Genomic DNA, 21,409 nt, shown 5'->3' on the forward strand with positions numbered 1-21,409 from the left:
ATTGTTGTTTCTCTCTTTGTAGATCTCTTACTTTATCCTCAGCTGTCCTCAATGCATCAAGATTTTCAGTCATCTGTGTGCTGAAATGTTCATGATCTCTTTTCATTGCTTTTAGTTGATCAGCCAGTGCTTTGTTCTTTTCTTTCAATACTCCAATCATTTCTTCAGTCTCTTTAGATATACTATTCTCAGATGATGTTTCAATTTGATCCACTAACTCTTGAGAGTCCTACAAATCATCAAAACATCTTCTTCTCACTTTTAGATATTTTTGCATTTGCCTTTGCATGTCTACAATCACTTGATTAGCATGATCCAGCTCTTCTTGCAGATACACAATCCTCTGAGATTGTTTATAGCCTTCCATTGATAAGATCTTTCTGTTTAGGTAGTTAAACCCTTTTCCAAGATTCAAGCTCTGATACCAATTGTTAGGCCCAATATAGAAAGCTAATGTACTAAGAGGGGAGGGGTGAATGAGTACTTCAAAACATTTCTTCAATAATAACTATACTGTTATGCATGAACCAAATAGTGGAGTAACATAATATAAAGCTAAAACAAATAGATAACAATCATACATGATTCACTCCATAACACATATATTTTGGTTACGCAGAAACTCTTGGTTAGAGAGAAAAACTGCAGTGGGGATGGTACCCACAACTTCACTACTGCAATAATAAAGAGTGCTCAGTTAGAGCTACATGCTTAGCTATTTTTGATAGCATACCGTGTTAGGAGTAACAAGATCTATTAGATCTACCTTACTAAAGGATTTTACAACACTTCATCTAAAATGTTGCACCTGGTTAGAGGCTTTACAATTTATAGACTTGATTAGAGTCTTTTACCCTGTTAGAGGTTTCTCTTACAACTTCAAAATATTACAATAAAATATTACAAATATCTACAACTTTACATCTGAAATGTTATATCAGATTCTATGTGCTCAGAATAAGATTACCTTGCTTGTAGCATACCTCGGTAACCCATATAGTAACTCGGTAAACCTTTCTGTTTACTCTGTTCTTTGATTGTTCTTTGAAAACCTTCTCGGTGACCTCTGTGTCTCTGTAATAGTCATAACACTTAGTGCTTTCACATGTCTTGCTTCATATATCTCTATATCATCCTTTCTATAATGCTACATGTATCTCTGATCTCAATTCATGTTGTATAAATAGATCTCTTATGACGGTGATCTAATTCATTACTTCGATCTTACAAATACGATTTATCGAATGAATAACCATACAAAATATTTCATTGGTTAGATGACCTCAAAATCATACAAAATCTTTAAGTGCAATTTCCAATGTGATAACAGTTAGATGTGCCTCGATCTTGTAACACGTTTTCATATGCATGTCCAAGTTCAATGAATCTGGTAACACGTTTCACTCGGTGTATATTAACTCGGTGTGGCATCTTTGCTGCTTGGTAGACATGTGATACTCGGTAGACAGCTCGGTGTATACTACGCTCTGAGACTACTTTCTTCTGTAACCAACTGGATTGTTCATACCGACTAAATATTTCGGTAGAGATAATTGACTAGACGATATAGAATAACTTTGACATAAAACTAATGGCAATACGATAAGTAGTAACATCAAGCACTTCACTGCCACCTCCGAGTTTCAGTCCATTATCAATCTGATCCTTTTGCATATTTTAGTTCCTTCTTAACTTTGATCACTTCATATTGTTAATTATTTAGTTTTCTCATCGATTTTTGTTTCAAAATTATTAATGAACTTCTTTCCTTTATTATCAAAATTCTCAAATAAGAAATATTTTCAATAACCTACTTGTGTTTTTGTCTGCTTTCATCTAGGTCTACCAATGCAAATCTTAACTCTTCTTCCATATCAACTACACTATCAACATCATCCCAATTATTTTGATCCAAAACATCCATGTCATTTATTTCTTCTTCAAATATACTTCTTAAAATCCAAGATCTACCCTCAATGGTTAAACTGTCTCTATAGGAACCAAAGCTCTAATACCAATTGTTGAACAACATCGAATGTTGAGGGGGGGGGGGGGGGGGGGGGGTGGTGAATTAGCATCTAATAAAACTCGATCAAATTAAGAAAATTTATTCCATTGTCTTCACAACATTAATTACTGTACAACATGAAAGTGAATAACCAAAACAAAAAAAACCACCCACACAAGAACACCAAAATTTTATGTGGAAAACAAAACTGGGAAAAACCACGGTGATAATAAAACTCAAAATATATGTAATAAGTGTTTACTAAGATTTAGGCCATAGGTCGAGGAGCTCATTGCTCCGGACTTGTAGGATAAGGCACACAACCTTAGGGCAAGATACAAAAGAGAGACTTGCACAACTAAAGATCACTTCTTCAGGGAAAAATACAAAACATCTATCTAGATACAATAAGAATAATAGATTTAACTACAAATGAGAATAGCATCTATTAATTTGCAGATAAGAGTTCACAACTTAATACTCATATGATCCACCTTTTGTCTTTGCATTGTAACACATATGGACCTCTGTATCACCTTAAACTTGCATCACATTGAAATCATACTTCACTTTATTCCCTACACTTTCACACCCTTTTTTGCACCTTTTTCACACCTTATAACCCAATTGATCTGTCCTTTATATATCCATCAGATTGTCAATAATCTCTGTTAGGTTGACATAAAGATGTAGCATGTATATAAATCATCAACCAAAAGCATCACATGCAAAAGGAAAAATAGATGTGTGAAGATTCACACCATGTTGGCACACCTTCCAATTATCTCCACAAGGACTCTACATGCAATTGCACAAACTGAAAACACATAAGTTGGTTCATACCAATTTGTCTCACCTAAATATTTAATTTGGACATAAAAAAAAGATATGCAGACCACCACAAAAGAAGCACAATGTGCTAGGAATATAGTCCAATGATCCACAACACCCATAGAGTACTAACAAGATGAGGAATGAAACACATTCCTTTGCAACCTCTTAAAATTGCACAAACTTTGATCATAGACATAGATAGATCTCATAGTGAAACATCTATCCAATTGAAATTGAAATGTAAGAGGATCAGTCTACCATAAATATTCCAATCCAATTCACAAATCCATCTAATACATATTTGGTACAACTAGACCAAGAACTCGTTCACCAAAATAGTCACCAGAGATAGTCACACAGTTTCTAGAGCAAGAAAAAAGACATCAATCATCTGAAAACACAACATGTGATCAACATTTAGCATCTAGATAAAAACATCATATCCAAACCATATATAACTTTGCATCCTGTCACTTACAGGTAAACATCCAAGTTAAATTAGAATCTTGTCATAATATGCATCTGCATCATGTCACTCCCAGACAAACAACTAGACCACCAACAAGCCAACAACTAGATCAATGGTATATTCTACACATTTTTACAATATATTACTTCCCAACCATGCCACTTTCTCCCCCCCTCCCCCCTAAAAGAAATAATGTGAACACATTATAACATGCTCATGTTTTGATGAGCTTAAAAGAAAAAGAGACATGCTCATTTAAACATGGCCTTTCAACAACAAACACAATTGATTGCGACACTTTTAGAGAGCACTCACATTGTGGAGTAGCTTCTTCATCTCTCCACCAAAATGTTGGACCACAACATGGAAGAGGTAAGATTTTTTAGTGTAAAAATTTAATTAAATAGATAAATAGAAATAGCTACAAGTGGATTTTGTAATTTATAAGAATTTAGAATGCCCCGCCAATCGAATATTCACGAAAACCCTATTGAATAAAAACCATATGAAACCTCGTTGACAATGCTTTGAGGGAGGGAGAGGTAGGTAAAGAGAGAGGGAGAGTGGACACAAATAGAAATAGAGAGGGAAAGAGAGTGGGAGAAATGGATCGAGGAAGAGATAAAGAGTGGGAGAGACAAAAAGGTGATATAAAGAGAAATAGAGAGGGAAGGAAGGTGGTAGAGACAAATGTGTGTGTGTGAGAGAGAGGGCAATAAAGAGTTTGATTGTAATTCAAAAAATATAAGGATTTTATATAGCATTCTCACCTTATAGCATAAGCATGTTATAACAGGAGTGTGCTATAATATGCTCATGTTATTTTTTTCTTTGGAAGTTTCCAATCCTTATGGTTGGATTTTCCTTGACAATCCAACCTAAAGTGTTGGAATGCATTTTCATGCCCACAAGTGTGTGTTTTATAATTTTCGAAAGAATAATGTAGTCTTAAGGGTTCTATTTGTAAACACCTAAAAATGTCTCATTGATCATGTACTAATTATTCCTCTACTTGATTAAATAATTCTTTAATTCTTTAATTAAGTTAATTAATCTTATTTCTTCTAAATTCGTATTTCTTCATCATCTTACTAATTATTCCAATTTCAATTCCATCATCATTTAATCATTTAAACCAATTTCTAATGTTAATTAAATATTTATTATTTAATTAATTATGATTTTAATCTTTCAATTTAAATAATCTTTATTATTTAAATAAATTCATTTTCAATTTCTATCTCTAATCATTCAATCATTAACCCTTTTCTAAATATTTATTTAATTAATTATGATTTAATTCCTTTAATTGATTAATTTTATTATTTAATTAAATTCAATTTATAAATAATTAAATAGTTTCTTTAAATTATTTAATTAACTAATTATTTCTTCTAATTTCATTAATTCTCCAAATTCAAATTCACATTTCTTCTAAATTCATCTCATTCAAATACATGTGCATGATTTCAAAAATCAAATTGAAAATCAAAGTTAAAGTTCTAAATATATTCAAATAACAAATTGAATTTAAAATAAATTCAATATTTGAATTAAATCTCATGCAAAGATTAAATTGAAAATCAAAGTCAAAGTGCAAGCACATGCTAAATTAATTAATTAAATCATTATCTTTTCAATTCCTATTTCTATCTTCCACTTTGTTTTTTTCCAGAAAGATTTCAATCAATTAACTATTCCATCTATTTTAATTAATCATTTCAATTAATTGATTAATTACATCATTTCTTTATTTCCTCCAATCATTCTTTTTATATCTTCTAGTTAGAATTTTCTAAATAAAGCTTTCTTTGTCATCAATTAATTATCCTCCAATCATTCTTTTTCATCTTTCAATCAACTTGTTTTTTTTAATCAGTTAACTCAATTAACAATTTAATCAATTTTGTTCCACCTCCAAATCAGCATGTGAGCTCACTTGAGTTCCACCTCTTAATCATTATGTTGCACGTCTCAATCAATCTCACCCAATAATCTATAAATTGAGCATTCAATCTCCATTTTCAACAAACACGATGAATCACAAACTTTGAATCTTTGTGTCATTTGCAGGTTGCCAGAGTGATATCTAAGAGCCATCATACCACAAAGAAGAGAAGAACAATGGAAGCCATATGCAGTCATGGAATAGGGAGTTTTGATTGAATTTTATAAACCCTATTGTCTTGTTTACATTATTTCATTGATATTTGTTAGAATTCTTTAATTAGATAAGGATTCATGATTTCCTTTTGATTCTAGTTGAGCAATGATGAATATAAGCATATACATTTTGGTGAACCCGATGTGAATCAACAACTAATTAACCCTTTGTGTTTTTTGTGTGATTTTGTAGATCGTGCGGATCTTAAAGGTGGATTCAATCATCATGCAATCGAGCATATAGAATCACGCAATCACATAGACAAAATTACACATTTGCTGAGACAGGGTGATGCATTTGTGTAGATCTGATCATGCATTAGGTTAGATATCTTTACGCATTCATCATACCTATTTAGGCATTCTATTTATCTTGTTTTTCTGATTTGATATCCTCTGTTCTATCTTAATTCTGTGTTAAATTCTGTAAACTTGAAGATTGTTTATCCTTATATGATGCTTTCAATATAACATCTTATGGAACATAATGTAAAATTTAAAATTTCAGGTGCTCGAAGAACAATAGAACAAAGGAGGCAAGCTAGATGCTATCAACAAGTTCTAAGGGCAGAAAAAAGGATACAAGACCTAGAGGACCAATCATCTATTGACAGATACAACAGCCTAGTTCTTTCATACAAAGTGAAATATGGCTTGCTTAATATAGAATGGTTGATGAGAGATCTATATAGGGCCTCACAATCTATTTTGTAGGTTTCTGATTAAATTTGAGCATTTTAGATTTTTTTTAAAAAAATTTCTGTTTGTCTGTCACTCATTCGCTCTGTCCTTTTCACACATTCGCTCTGTCAGTTTACCGCATTCGCCTTGTCAGTTTAACACTATCACTCAAACATTATAACACAATCACTCAAACAATATCACGTATTGGCTCGGGTATAATCATGCATTCGTTTAAATAGTAGTTTAGTTTTCTGTTTTTCTGTGTTTTTCTTTGGTGACTGATTCCCTATTTGCAGCATAAGGCAAAATTGCAGAGAAGGCTTGATCATCCTAGATGATTTTTGAAACCACTAGCAATTTGATTGTAGGATCCTTTAGGGTTAAATCACTTTTGGATTTTGGGTTTAAAATTGACATGCATGCATTCACACTTCAGCTTGGTGCTTAAAACAAATCTGGTTAAAATTGACATGCATGATTCCACACTTCAACTTGGTGCTTAAAATTGACATGCACATGCATATTTCACACCTCAGTTTGGGATTTTTAAAATGAACATGAATCAGGCTTATCAATAGAATAAATCACACATTACGATATTTAAGGGGAAAAGAACTTTTTATTGTGTCTGGGGTGGACCTATTGTTGAATTAAGTACCTTTCCACCTACCTTCGGGGTCTTGGGAGAGAGGGAAAGGTGATAACGACACCCACTTTTCTTTTTAATAGTGAGGGGTATCTTTGACTAGGGATTTCATCACCCCACAGAGGTACTTCGAATTGGGATGCGTTGGGGATATCATCTCTCCCAGTGTACTCTTGAGCAGGTTTTTCAAGCCACTATATAAACATACTGGTCAAGCGACTAGAGTGTTGAGTGAATTTGATGTATGTGGGGGCCTTCCCTACACCGATAAGCTTAACTAAAACCTTAAGTATCTTTCTCTAACAATTCATCGTTGGATCAAGATCCCTCGAAACTTATAATAAGAACCAACTTAGTGGCCCAAATCCCACATTCATTGATTCTAGGAGTGCGGATCGTACCCCATAGATACCTTTCATGTACCTTGCATTATGAGATACAAGTCCCTCGATGATAAGATCTTCGTATCTTCAGGGTAAGAGAGACTGGCATGCCCAAGAAGTGTGTGTCGTGAAGTGGAGCTAGTGCTACCAGACTCTCTAGCTGTTCATCTTGTTTCGGTATTTTGTAAGGGCCTCTTTGAATGGTTTCCAATATCCAGCCTAATATTGTCTTTCGTGTTTTTGTGTGTATCGTTGTGCTATATCAGTATTGAGTTAGTATTTGGGCTATTTTAGGCCCTTACCTTGTGTAGCTCTGAATTCTTAGAGTTTATCAGAACACAATTCATCTAGCTATACTTATCTTCAGATAGTGTTCTCAGAATTGAAAAACAAACTTGTCCTACAAACAAAGTTATTTGAAATAGAGTCTACCTTGAAACATCAGACAGTCCAACAAAGTCCAAAATTTTGCATACTTGTGACCATAGGTGTCCTTGCATAGTCCTCTTTATCGTACTCATTATAGAATCCTCATATACGTCATCATAATCTTCACATAACTTCTTGCATAGTCGTCATAATCTTCGCATTAGTCCCTATTTGTGTCCTATTAACCTCCTTGTTCATTTTAGTGTAGTTATAATCTTCATTATTAGTCCTTGGTTAGACCTCATATACATCTATCTTAGTCCGTCATCATTTGCATAATCATCCTAGAAAGTCATAGCATGTGTCCTAATGGGTCTCCCAGGTGATGGTTTTCTCCCCTTCAAGCAACCTAATCTAGTGACAAATGATAGTCAATGAGAAATCATTGATGACTTAGATAACTTGGATTGGAAATTAAAGACAAGTGCACCTCAATACATGGGAGTTGAGTTTGAGATAGATAGAGAAAATAAAATTGCTCGTAGAATTGATAGAGAGATTGTTGCAGAACTTCTTAGATAAGAACTTGAAAAACTTGCGTTGCAAAAATTTGAAAGTACTCAACAGGTCCCGCATCCAAATCCCTAGTAGAGAGTTTGGTCTAGTGTTGCATAGCTCACTTTTGGGTCTATAGTCTTGCATTCATAATCTAGGTCTATCATTTTCTTTCATTAGGTTCTAAAGTGTCCTCATATAGAAGTCTTAAATGCCCATCACAAGGTCACAAAAGGAAAAGAGTAAAATGAACCCAAACAATGACCCGCCAATTAATCCTACTTGGAACATGGACGTCAAGTAGTCAAAACTCTCAACAGTTAAATCCCCATGTCATGTCGACAATACACGAGCTATAACAAAACTTAACACGTGAGGAAATTGAGTCAACTCAACAAGACCCACATGTCCTTATGATTCTAAATGCCTTGATAAACAATAACAAAGATCGATATCTTTCTTTGTTATTACAGAATGGTGCCAATTTACCTCAAGATTTTGATGTCACAACAATCTTACCAACAAGAACTACTTTAGGTCAAAATAATAGTCAAATGCCAAATGTAACATAAACACCAGTATGATTTCAAGTTTCTCCCAAAATGCACCAACATCATCAACCCAAGAAAATTTGGTATCAAACACAAGTTCTCAAGCGAGTGCATCATTCTCAACAATGAACTTTAGCACGCAAACACGGGCTATCATAGCCTCTCAAACTACACCAGTAATGTCAAGTGTTTTGGCACCAATTCAAACACAAGCCTCACATATTTCTCATACAACAAGTTTGACTCAACCTCCAATTTCTTATTCAATAGGTTCTACATACAATGATCAAAACATAAACCTAGGTTCTATTAATACAATTAGTACAAACCAATCAAACATGGGTTCACAATTAGCTTATTTCATAGTACCTAGTGGAACTCATAACACACAGAATTATAGTTATGGTACCTTTCAACAACCTCCTAGTTATACTACCACAAATCCTTTTGTGGAAAATATACCCATACAAAGTGTACCACTGACTCAAACAAATTTTTTAACCCAACAAGGATAGACTCTACAACAACAGATGACAACTATGCAAACTGGTAACGACAAAAAGAGCTATACAATATAGGACTTATGTCCTAATTATCCTTTTGATCATACAATATACATGCCTCCTTTCCCTCCACATTTTGAAACACCAAAATTTGATAGATACTGAGGGAAAGGTGATCATAGAGATCACATCAGAGAATTTTTCAGTGCATGTATAGAGGTTGCAAATGAAGACACTTATCTAATGAGATTGTTCCCAAAAAGTCTTAGAGGTTTGGCCTTGGAGTGGTATTCACATCTCCCACCAACGATAACATCATGGGGTGAACTAGCTGAACATTTCATTTCTAACTTCTTGCATAACATTGAAACCCCAGTTACATTGATGGACCTATGTGCCACAAAACAATATGAAAATGAAACATTCATATCCTTCTTACAAAGATGGAGATCTATCTATAGAAGATGCAAGACTATTATTCCCATAACTGAGCAAGTTGACATGTTTGCAGAAAACTTAATCCCAAAAATTAAGTACCAGATATAAATGCAATGTTTGACCACATTTAAACAAATCATTGAAAAGGCCTTGAAGTGTGAGAAGGGACTAGTAGAACAAGGTATCATAAAATATGAAAATTTTACAAACAACACCAACAATGATAAATCTAAGTTCTAGTCAAGAAATAAGAATGTGACCAATGATGGTGTTGTAGATGCTCGTATAGTGAACAGAGCTCAATCGATTGTATCTTTACAACGACCAATTCAATCATCTAGTCAAAATAAAAGTCCACATACAAAAAATAACACATTGTCAACAAACGCAAACACTGCACAAGCTACAAACACAAGGTTCCCAAGGATGAATGCTCCAAGAAGGAACTACTCACAATTGAGTGAGCCTATTGAATAAGTGTTAAAGAAATTAATACAAACAAATATGATCACTTTGCCCGAAGTTAGAGTATATGAACCGAGTCCTTTGAAACCTACATGGTGGAATGATAACGATTTCTATGACTATCATTGTATGAAAGGTCATAAAATTGCAAGTAGTTATAAGTTGAAAAACTTAATTCAGGACCTAATAGATCAAGGTGACATCATAGTTGATACCAACAAACCTTCAACAAACACAAATCACACTATGTTTAAGGATCCTTTTGTCAAACATGAAAAAGGTAAGGCATCAACATCAGGAACACAAGACAACACTGCCAACTACACAAAAGTCTCATATGACTATACCATTCATGCTATTAGATCAGGAGAAGTACTAAATGTTGTTTCACAAGAAGAACTTGATGACGATGAGAAAAATCAAGGCACTAGTAACTATGATAACCAAGTTTTCATAATGACAGAAGCACCAAAATATGATAAAGACAAGAATATTTGTCTTATGGACATGGGACAGGAAGAACCACCTTATTCAGGATGGTTTGAAGATGAAATTAAAGCACAAATCATGGATGTCAGACTTGCACATGATGACTATAGGATGGGATATGAAATAAACCTTGATAACATAGCATATGTTGAAGAAATGTCCCTCACAAGAGATAATACAGTGGCTACTTTTACAATAAATCCAAGAGATAGAGACTGTGCATTAGTTACTCATAGATCAAAAGTAACCATGGAAGGATTACCATCAAACCAGTCACCAGCAGAAGGAAAATATAATGTGGTTGAGAAACTGAAGAAAATCCCAACACATATATCACTCTTTGAGCTATTGCGTATATCACCAAATCACAGAGCTATCTTGGATAAAGCACTTCAAAATTAATTAGTCAATAGAGATATAGATGAAAATGCTTTCCAATCCATGGTAGGAAATCTGGCTGATGTTACCCATATTGCTTTCACAGAATGAGATGTCCCTAATGATAGACTTTTCCATAATTATCCACTGCATCTAGAAGCTTACATACATAAGAAGAAAGTTGAAAGAGTACTTATAGATGGAGGATCCGGTCTTAACATTTGTACACTAAAGTTGGTCAAGGCATTGGGTTATTCCGAACTTCACATTGATCCTTCAAAGAGAATAAACATCAAAGCATATGATGATGAAGAATACCCTTCAAAAGGTGCAGTCACACTACCAATGCAAATAGGACCTATCACAACAGAGGCTACCTTTCAAGTGTTGGATAGAGAACTAGGGTATAACATGCTCTTAGGCCACCCATGGATTCATGCCATGCAGACCGTACCTTCAACATTCCACCAATGTGTTAAGTTTCCATACAATGGCATTGAAATCACCATACAGGGTGATCCAAACTCATTTCAACACTATAATCACTTAAAGGCAAGTGTGGATAACCAAGTACCCATTAATCAAGCAACACCGCTCACTACACAAATGGAGTCATTGACAATCACAAAAATATAGAAGAATACACCTACAACATCTTCCTTACAGATTAACGATGTCGGTTGTGGGGAATATTTCATTTCAAGTAACTCGAATGACAAACAATTATCCCTTTCTCCTAGGTCTTTTGGGAAGCCTCAAAACACAATGATGGAACAAGATAAAGGAAAAGAGATAGTAAAGTACTTAGATTCATGCTCATTCATTAGATGAGGATACTTATAGGAAGAATCCCTAAATGAAGATGTCAATCAATGGATATATAGAGAAGAAGATGACATGATGATACCCAGGTTACCTTTAGATCAGTATGAAAATAGTTTCAAGATGCTATAAAAACATGGGTATGATAGTACCACAGGCTTGGGACTACAAAAGAAAGGAATATTAGAACTTGTTTTACCTTAGGAAAACCCAAAGAATCAAGGGCTAGGATATAAACATGTACGAAAGATAACAGAGGCAAGACAACTTACACTAGATATATTGAAAAAAACCTAGGTTGCCATCAGAGTACATACCTCAGATTTAGTTATCAATACAAGTATTTCCCCCTTCATCTCTGAGAAGAAAGAAAGCACCAACATATCCTAGTATGAAATTAGATGTTGAAGATATGAGACAACTTCTACAAGAAACTAATACAGAATCCTCTAGCAATATAGTACCTGAAACATCTGCACAAGCAAATGTGGTAACAAAAATGAGTTTAGCACCGACAAATGAGCCCAATCCTTGGTTGTTGTCAATACTTTTTCCAAGGGAAACAACACAAGCTCTACCAAATGAGTCAGATGAAGGAATACCACAATGACTTATACCATGCTTGAGAAGGGTATCCACCACACAAAGGAGGTCCACAAAACTACAACAAATTCAGTTATAAGAACAAGAGGAGATAAGTGACACATCCTCAAAAAGTGGAACATACATAGAAAGTATGACAGATTCTCACGACAATGAATTCCTATCTAATCATGATGACAACCCACAAGCAATAAACATGACAAATGAGAACCAATCACCCATTGATGATGAAGATATACCAGGTCATCCAAATAACTAGGTATGCATGTTGTCAAGGTCTTTTATAATAGAAGGAAACAATGACTTACTCCTTATACATTCATATTTAATTGATTGGGGTTGAGAAGGAAAACCAACTCTAGACTGGTTTGAGAATGATGAAGCTATTGGAAAATTCCTTGGTGTTAGAGAAGGGTTTCTACAAGGTGATCATAAGGAGGGATTTTCTATAGACTTGGATAGAACAACATACTTTGGAGAGGTAAGTGCCTTAGTGTCAGAAGATACAAATGAAAGTGATTGCAATGACAAAAGCAAGTTAGACAACCTCCCTATAGAACAAGAGAATTCAACATTACTCATGGAAAAGACTGAAGAAGTCAATATAGCAGAAGGAGAAGTTATACATAATATCCACTTAGCAAAATCATTAAATCATAATTTGAAACCAGACAAGTGACATGAGCAAAGTAAGCTGTGACAATAGGTACTTCATGTACCTCTCCAAACTACCTAAGTACCCATCCTGGTAGGTACATCTCAATAATTATCTACGTCTCCATAGTCCTCCCAATGGGATATCTCTGCTGTCAGCAGAATGTTAAGTGTTGAGCATCATCTTCCTAACTGGGGCAATCCAAATAAGATCTCCAAATGAAATGCTACAAGATATCAAGTTGATGGTGCCAGTACAATGTGTTACCCGAGGCCCTATGTCTAATACCAGGTGTATACCTATAAGCATATGGCTCCTCAAGCTGCAAGTCAACATGAATAACTGGCCTCGAGATAGAAATGTGCTCCCACGCCCAAGTCTGGAGCAATATCACACCACAACTGACATATCGGTATCTCAAGTAAACAATAATGTGTGCATCTGGTGATAAACCATCGTTAACAGACAAGGACCCCACACATACACTCGATGATGGACAATCATATCATGGAGTACTCTACCCCATCCAACTGGAAAACCATGCCCTCTCCTATCAGGGATAAGCAAACCACCTACAATACTGCACAATACTATAGTGAGATCATCATAGTCTAAGCGAGCCCATGGTATATCATAATGACCACTGATCTGTAAATCCTACTTGTCACGCTAAAAAAGGGCACACAGTCTTGCGATACCATCATCGGGAATCATATACCACTCTATCTCCATGAATGGGAATATGCACTATCTGCCAAACATCCTCTAAAGTAATGGACACCTCACCAGTAGGAAGATGGAAGGTACACATCTCAGGATGCCACCACTCAACTAATGCAATGATCAAGGCCTTGTTGGTCGTAATCTCTGAAAAATGCAATACATGATACAATGCCAGATGTCGGATGTGAGCAACTTCCTCATCAAGTAACTGGTCTCGAAAATCAAGACAACTAGGTCTACTCTGTCAGCAGTATAGCACTCCAATATTCTCTTGCACAGTAGAAATAATGGAAATGTCAGATATCATACAAAACGATAAAAAAATGATCATATGCATGACAAAAACAATAATTTACAACAAATGCGTGATACTTATGGCTTATGTGTAACATTTATCACTAATGTGTTACATTTAAGGCTATTGCGTAACATTTAACATGTATGCGTGAAGATATGGACCAATCCATGAAAAGATAGTCGCACGCGTAACATTTGTCACCTATGCGTAAGACTTACACTAATACGGTACATTTATGGCTAATGCATAATATTTGAGGTGAATGCATAAATATCAAAATACGAATGCGTAAAGACTAAAAATCAAGGCTCTAGAAAAAATTGGCAAAAATGACACAAACAAATGTAAACTTGAGAAAAAATTTGGATACATACCATTCCGCCTATCCCTGGTGGTCTCTGATAGGAACGTACTCGCTTGGACAAGTGCAAACGTGTCCTAAAGCCAGACATGATGATCAAACACTCGCAGGAAAGCACTAGACTTGCAATGATCTCCAAGAAATCAAAACAATGCAAATGAGAAAATGAAATATCCAAATCACTATTTATAACTCAAAAATAGGGTTTTCTCACTCCAATGGTTATGGTCCCTTTGAACTTCAATGAACTTGTAGGCTAGTCAAATGATCTTGAAATTGCACGAAACTTCACACGATTGCTCACTACCATGATATCAAAAATATGATCTCAGTTTCAGAATTTTTCGGCCACTTTTTCTGAGGGGGCATATTTACACCCTAAGCGTCATCGGGGCATACTGGGGCATAAATTTTTCATTTTCTTTGAAACAACATCGTTTCGACACTGTCTCAAAGAGGGGAAAATGTAGACACCTAAAAATGTCTCATTGATCATGTACTAATTATTCCTCTAATTGATTAAATAATTCTTTTATTTAATTAAGTTAATTAATCTTATTCCTTCTAAATTCACATTTCTTCATCATCTTACTAATTATTCCAATTTCAATTCTATCATCGTTTAATTATTTAAACCAATTTCTAATGTTAATTAAATATTTATTATTTAATTAATTGTGATTTTAATCTTTCAATTTTAATAATCTTTATTATTTAAATAAATTCATTTTCAATTTCTATCTCTAATCATTACCCCTTTTTCTAAATATTTATTTAATTAATTATGATTTAATTCCTTTAATTGAATAATCTTCATTATTTAATTAAATTCAATTTCTAAATAATTAAATAGTTTCTTTAAATTATTTAATTAACTAATTATTTCTTCTAATTTCATTAATTCTCCAAATTCAAATTCAAATTCATATTTCTTAAAAATTCATCTAATTCAAATACATGTGCATGATTTCAAAAATCAAATTGAAAATCAAAGTCAAAGTTCTAAATATATTCAAATAACAAATTCTAAATTGAAAATCAAAATCAAAGTTCTAAAAATCAAATCTTGGGTGGCGCAGCCATGGAAGAGTAAAATGATTCTGGCTCTGTTCTTTTGCTGCTTTGAATATGCTCCATTTTGATGTATAAGGAATCCGTTGGCAACTGATATGGCTCAAAATTTTTGCCTGTTTGATTATGCCAATTTTTTCTAATTTTGCACCAGATAATATGGCCTAAATACAGATTACTTTTCGAAGATCCAAATGTTTCATTTGGTAGCAGGTTAATCTTCCGATTGTGCTCTTTTTGGAAGATTAAGGGGGGTGAGTTTCAACCCTTCCAGTCTACCATACCCAGTTCTTCCAAACCGCCATAGCCTAACCAATATAGTTATGTCGATATGGTTCATTTGGTTCCCTATCCAGTGTACCTTTACCGGTTTACCCCATCTGGTGTAGTCCAACGGAACAACAAAACTAGCTACACAGTCAACCGGTAAACGAGATCCTCAAGTTATTGCGGTCCAATATACACATTTGCTCACTGGGGTCCGGTTGACGAGGTAGATCTTCAGCAAACCAGCATACAGAATGGAAAACCGGTGCTCAAGTTTAGTGGTAACCACTAGTGGGGGCAGGTCCTCTTATAGCTATGATTCCCCTTTGTTCATTGTAATCAAGAAAGGATATATGGTTTTCTTTCTAGTTCTTTCCCTATTGAGCTCTTGAACCAATTTTTATTTATTAATATATATATTCCAGTGGCTTAGTACTTTTTCTTAAAAAAACAAATTGAATTTAAAATAAATTCAATATTTCAATTAAATCTCATGCAAAGATTAAATTGAAAATCAAAGTCAAAGTGCAAGCACATGGTAAATTAATTAATTAATTAATTAAATCATTATCCTTTCAATTCCTATTTGTATCTTCCACTTTGCTTTTTTCCAAAAAGTTTCAATCAGTTAACTATTTCATCTATTTTAATTAATCATTTCAATTAATTGATTAATTACATCATTTTTTTATTTCCTCCAATCATTATTTTTCTATCTTCTAGTTAGATTTTTCTAAATAGAGATTTCTTTGTCATCAATTAATTATCCTCCAATCAATCTTTTTCATCTTTCAATCAACTTTTTTCTCAATCAATTAACTCAATTAACAATTCAATCAATTCTGTTCCACCTCCAAATCAGTAGTTCAACTATCAATCAGCATGTGGGCTCACCTAAGTTCCACCTCTCAATCAATCTCACCCAATAATCTATACATTGAGCATTCAATCTCCATTTTCAACATTCGCGATGAATCACGAACTTTGAATCTTTGTGACATTTGCAAGTTGCCAGCACGATATCTGAGAGCCATCATACCACAAAGAAGAGAAGAAAAATGGAAGCCATATGCAATCATGGAATAGAGAGTTTTGATTGAATTTAATAAACCCTATTGTCTTGTTAGCATTATTTCATTTATATTTGTTAGAATTCTTTAATTAGATAGGGATTCGTGATTTCCCTTTGATTCTAGTTGAGCAATGATGAATTTAAGCATATACACTATCCATCGGGTATGCACATATTTCAATGTTGAGTTAAAAATACCACAATAACATTGATCTCTCTCTTAGCTTTCTAACTTAGTTTTTATCTTTAATTTCTTTTACCAGTGTCTCCATTTTTTTTCAAAAACCTATTTATGGTATTTTTGGCTTCATATTTTAGCCATTTGCTAAAATTTGAAATAAATTATATTTTTAGAAAGTAGAGTTTATTTTATGCATAGTTTTAAAAAATTATTTTTGATTAGTTTCCAAAAAAATTAGGTGTTCCCATGCTCAATTTTTCATTTTTTAAAGGATGTATCCACTTTGAAAAATAGTAAAAAAAAATCTCATATTCTTAAAATTTTGAAAAAGGTTTGGCATAAACAACACGGAGTTAGCTGATTTTTTGTTGAAGAGACTTTTGAAATACTAAAAAAAGTTAACACTTTAGGAGGGCCACACCAAATCTGCTATGCTATATTTTTAAGTAAATATATGAGAACTTTGTGTTTCTCTCCTATTTGAACCCCTTAATATCCATCATTTTAAAATAGTGATGCACATATTCATAAAAAAATAGTACTTTAGAAAGTAGATCTAGAGAACTATGATTCCTTTTCTTGTTGCATCTTCAAATTTTCATCCAAGATTAGTATTTATTTATATAAAAAAAGTGGCCACATAAGACCCACTTTTGGTCCCCCATCTTCATTCACTTATCCAAAGGAAATATGTGAGCAAGTTTTTAATAGCACTATCATATGTTTAATGGATGGGAAGTTCCTTGATAATTTGAGACATGCAATTTTTTTTAAAATTATTCCAAAGATATGTGGTATTGTAGGTAAGGAAAAAACCGTTGTAGATGGAGGGATACTATAAAAGGAAAGTTCAAAGCAATTAACAAGATATAAGTACATGAAAATTTTGCATGCAATATTTTAGTGAATCAGAGTATAGAGAAAACAACATTTGTCCCTATATATGGTACTATCCCACAAAATGTGTTATATATATATATAAAGAGAAGAGGAGTGTAGAACTAGAGGAGTTTGCAAAACAGATAAGAGAATTGTACACAAAAGTAAAATGTCATATGGAAAGATCAGATGGTAGATACAAATAGGAAGTAGATTAGAAAAAGCGAGATATGGAGTTTGTTGTTAAGCATGATGTAATGGTATATCTAGAGAAATAAATGTTCCTATTTGTAACATAAAATATGTTGAAGATGAAGGTTTTATTTTGTACAATTTTTTAAAAGATTAGATTTAGGAAATACGTATGAAGTGGAATTATTGAAAGGTTTGGACCTATATTAGCAATATATTGTATTATATAATTACATAAATATCATGAAGGAGAGTTAACCTAATATAATTCAAAATCCTAGTGAAGGAATTATATTTTGTAACAAAAAATAAAAGAGATTGAAGAATTATTGGATAGTACAATTGGCCAAAGTAGTATAGGAGTATTTGGGTAAATGAATAGGTATGCCTAAACAAGACTTATCTTGGATTCCTAAGTTTAAGGTAGATTATATGTAATGCCCCGCTAGGAACCCCAAAGAAAAACCCACAACAAGGGTGAAATATATTTTTTTAAGTATAAACATAATAGGTGCATAACACACAACATGCACGATAACACAAGTGGAAGACTTACACCATAATTCCTCAAGGGTTACCAACGAAGAATTAAAACCAAAAGATAAATTCCACAATTAAGTTTAATCCAATAATCCATCATTAACTCAATGATCACAAGAAGCCATAAGCAATACAGATTACACCACTGAAAGATTGAAAGGATACAATATAGTTTCCTCTTCAATAAGCATGTACACATAACATAAAGGAAAATGATAAATAACATCCCAATCTAGGATTACATTTCTCTTCCAATACATGGCTTCTCAATATACATATAAAGATACAACTTAACCAAATACAAGGTTACAAAAGATCACAATACAATGACAACATAGGTTTGCAAATAACAATAATCTCCAAACATGAGATAAGCTTGAGCCACGATCCACAGAAACACCTGTGAAGCCAACCCTCGCATGAAGGTACAAACAAGAACATCTGATGGGAAGTGGCACTACCACCCATCCATGTAATTCCCAAAATGGAATCACCCCACCGTGCTAGGAGATAGCTGAGGAACCTCAAGAAAGCAAAAGCATGACATGGTTGACAAAACAATACGACTCCATGACAACACCAAATGACTCCACAATAATCCAGACGACTCAACATCACAAATACACAAGTGAACCGACATCACAAACCACAAGTGAACCGACATCACAAACCACAAGTGAACCTAAAGAGAGAGTGTCATCGCATAGCTTATGATGGTTACCATGGTCAGCCTTCGTAGGTCCCGACCCCCATCCTGGGTTATCCTGGTAACCTTTCTTGAACCTTTGGCTCCAATTAAGTCTCATGCGGACCCTACCAGCATTTCGTGAAGTCAAGGTGGTCAGTTTTCCATTTCAGGCCTTCTCACTACATTATGAGCCTTGTACAAGCACTCACCTATGCGCAAGGTACAATATCTTATTAAATGTTTGAGAACTACCCACCTAATCAATTAATTAGATTATCACTTATTATCTTACTTTCAAAGGGTCATCATGCCAACCTCTTTGGGCGCAACCCCCTTTCGAAATCCACTCTCTCAAAGGACACTAAACAAACATGGTCACTCCACGAGGACCCTATGGCGAAGCAGACAACCATAACACTACTATCCAAATACAAGTGGTCAAACAAGGACATACTGACTCTTGGTTAACCATGAGGCAAGACACTACATGGTTAAGAAAATGAAGTCATCATATATCACTTGGTCAAAGGTACCAAATATGCCACAACAAGATGACTGAACCATAGACCAGAAATAACACAATATAACTCTTGCAAGGAAAGCTAATTTCACTAAGTCCGCACTTAGACAATCTTTGAGAAAATCAGCATCATAAGCACTTGTAACATCATTGATTGAAAATTAAATAAAAAACTTGTTTACCATTCACATCTATTCAATTTCCAAATCAATATTCCATCAAGGATAAAATTCACATTAAATATTCAAGCGAATAAAAAATGAATTCCTAATAGGCATTTAATTCATTTCTAGAATATATCCAAATTAACCAATTTAAATTACTAATTCATGCCTTGATTTCCATAGATAAATTTATTAAACCACATAATAAAAATCCTTGGGAAATTACTATTTATATTTAACATTAAAAACCACTTTAACAATATTTCATTTAATAAAAATTAAATTCATAGCACATATCGGTTTGGACCGGTAAGGGTACAAGGTCAAGCGGGGTCAAGGCCAACCCGTGGTAGTGCTCCTGCTGAGGCATCAGACACTACCTACTGGTAGTACCGCTACAGCTGGTAGCAGGCCTACCGACCGGTAGTGCTTCTACCATCGATAGCAGCCGCTACTGACTGGTAGCACTGCTACCAACCGGTAGCAGTACTGTCGACCGATAGTATTGCTACCTGCGGGTAGCTGACACTACCAACCTGCGTGGTGGGACTAGCCTGCCACAGGGTAAGGTAAGGTCTGCGAAAAGAAAAGAAAATACATGCCTTCCACAATATTAAAATCAATACGCCCAAAATCGTTTAAACAAGAAAATGATTCATTCTCTGATCATTTCACGGACACACACACACAGAGTGCCAAGATCCAAATTCCAAATGGATATTTACCAATGCGAAAAATGGTGAAATACAATAACACAAGAACCCCAAATCTTGGGCAATAAGATAATAGGAAGCACACAACAAACTAAATCCAATTCATTCTATTCCAAGTAGAAGAGGCAATACAAGAAGTTGATTTTCAAGAACACAAAACATACAACAAATAAAGAAATGAACCATTTCTTCTTCCATTCCAATCATTCCACAAGATTTTACAAGAAGATTTGCATTTTTCCAACACACAGGAAGCAACTGAAAAATCAAATTTAAATTTCAAAACAAGAAGAGATTATCCAACCTTGAAGAAAACTAGCAAGCAAAATGGTGGAAGAATCCCAGTCCTTGCAAACCAAATCAAATTCCAGCTCCTCCTTCAGAATGTTTTACCAAATTTCTCTTCCCGATTTTCTGCCTCTCGATTCCCATGAATTTCCAGGAATATATGGGGAAAATATTTTGAACCTAAACTTTCTAGGTTGAAAGTTTTCTCCACCAATCAGATTAAATTATTTTAAAAGTAAAAAGCAATCAAATTTACTCTTTTTTAAAAACAATTCTTTTCCAACAATTAAAATGCAAAAGTCAAATGGAAAAGTATAAAGAAAAGCTTATTATTTTATTTTCTATTTTCTAGAATACTTTCCTTCAACATAATCATTTAACACTTAAATGGCTAGGCAATTATTTATTTCCTTCCATAAAATATATTAATGCAAATT

Source organism: Cryptomeria japonica, chromosome 3 (assembly GCF_030272615.1).
Source record: "Cryptomeria japonica chromosome 3, Sugi_1.0, whole genome shotgun sequence".
Taxonomy (NCBI): Eukaryota; Viridiplantae; Streptophyta; class Pinopsida; order Cupressales; family Cupressaceae; genus Cryptomeria; species Cryptomeria japonica.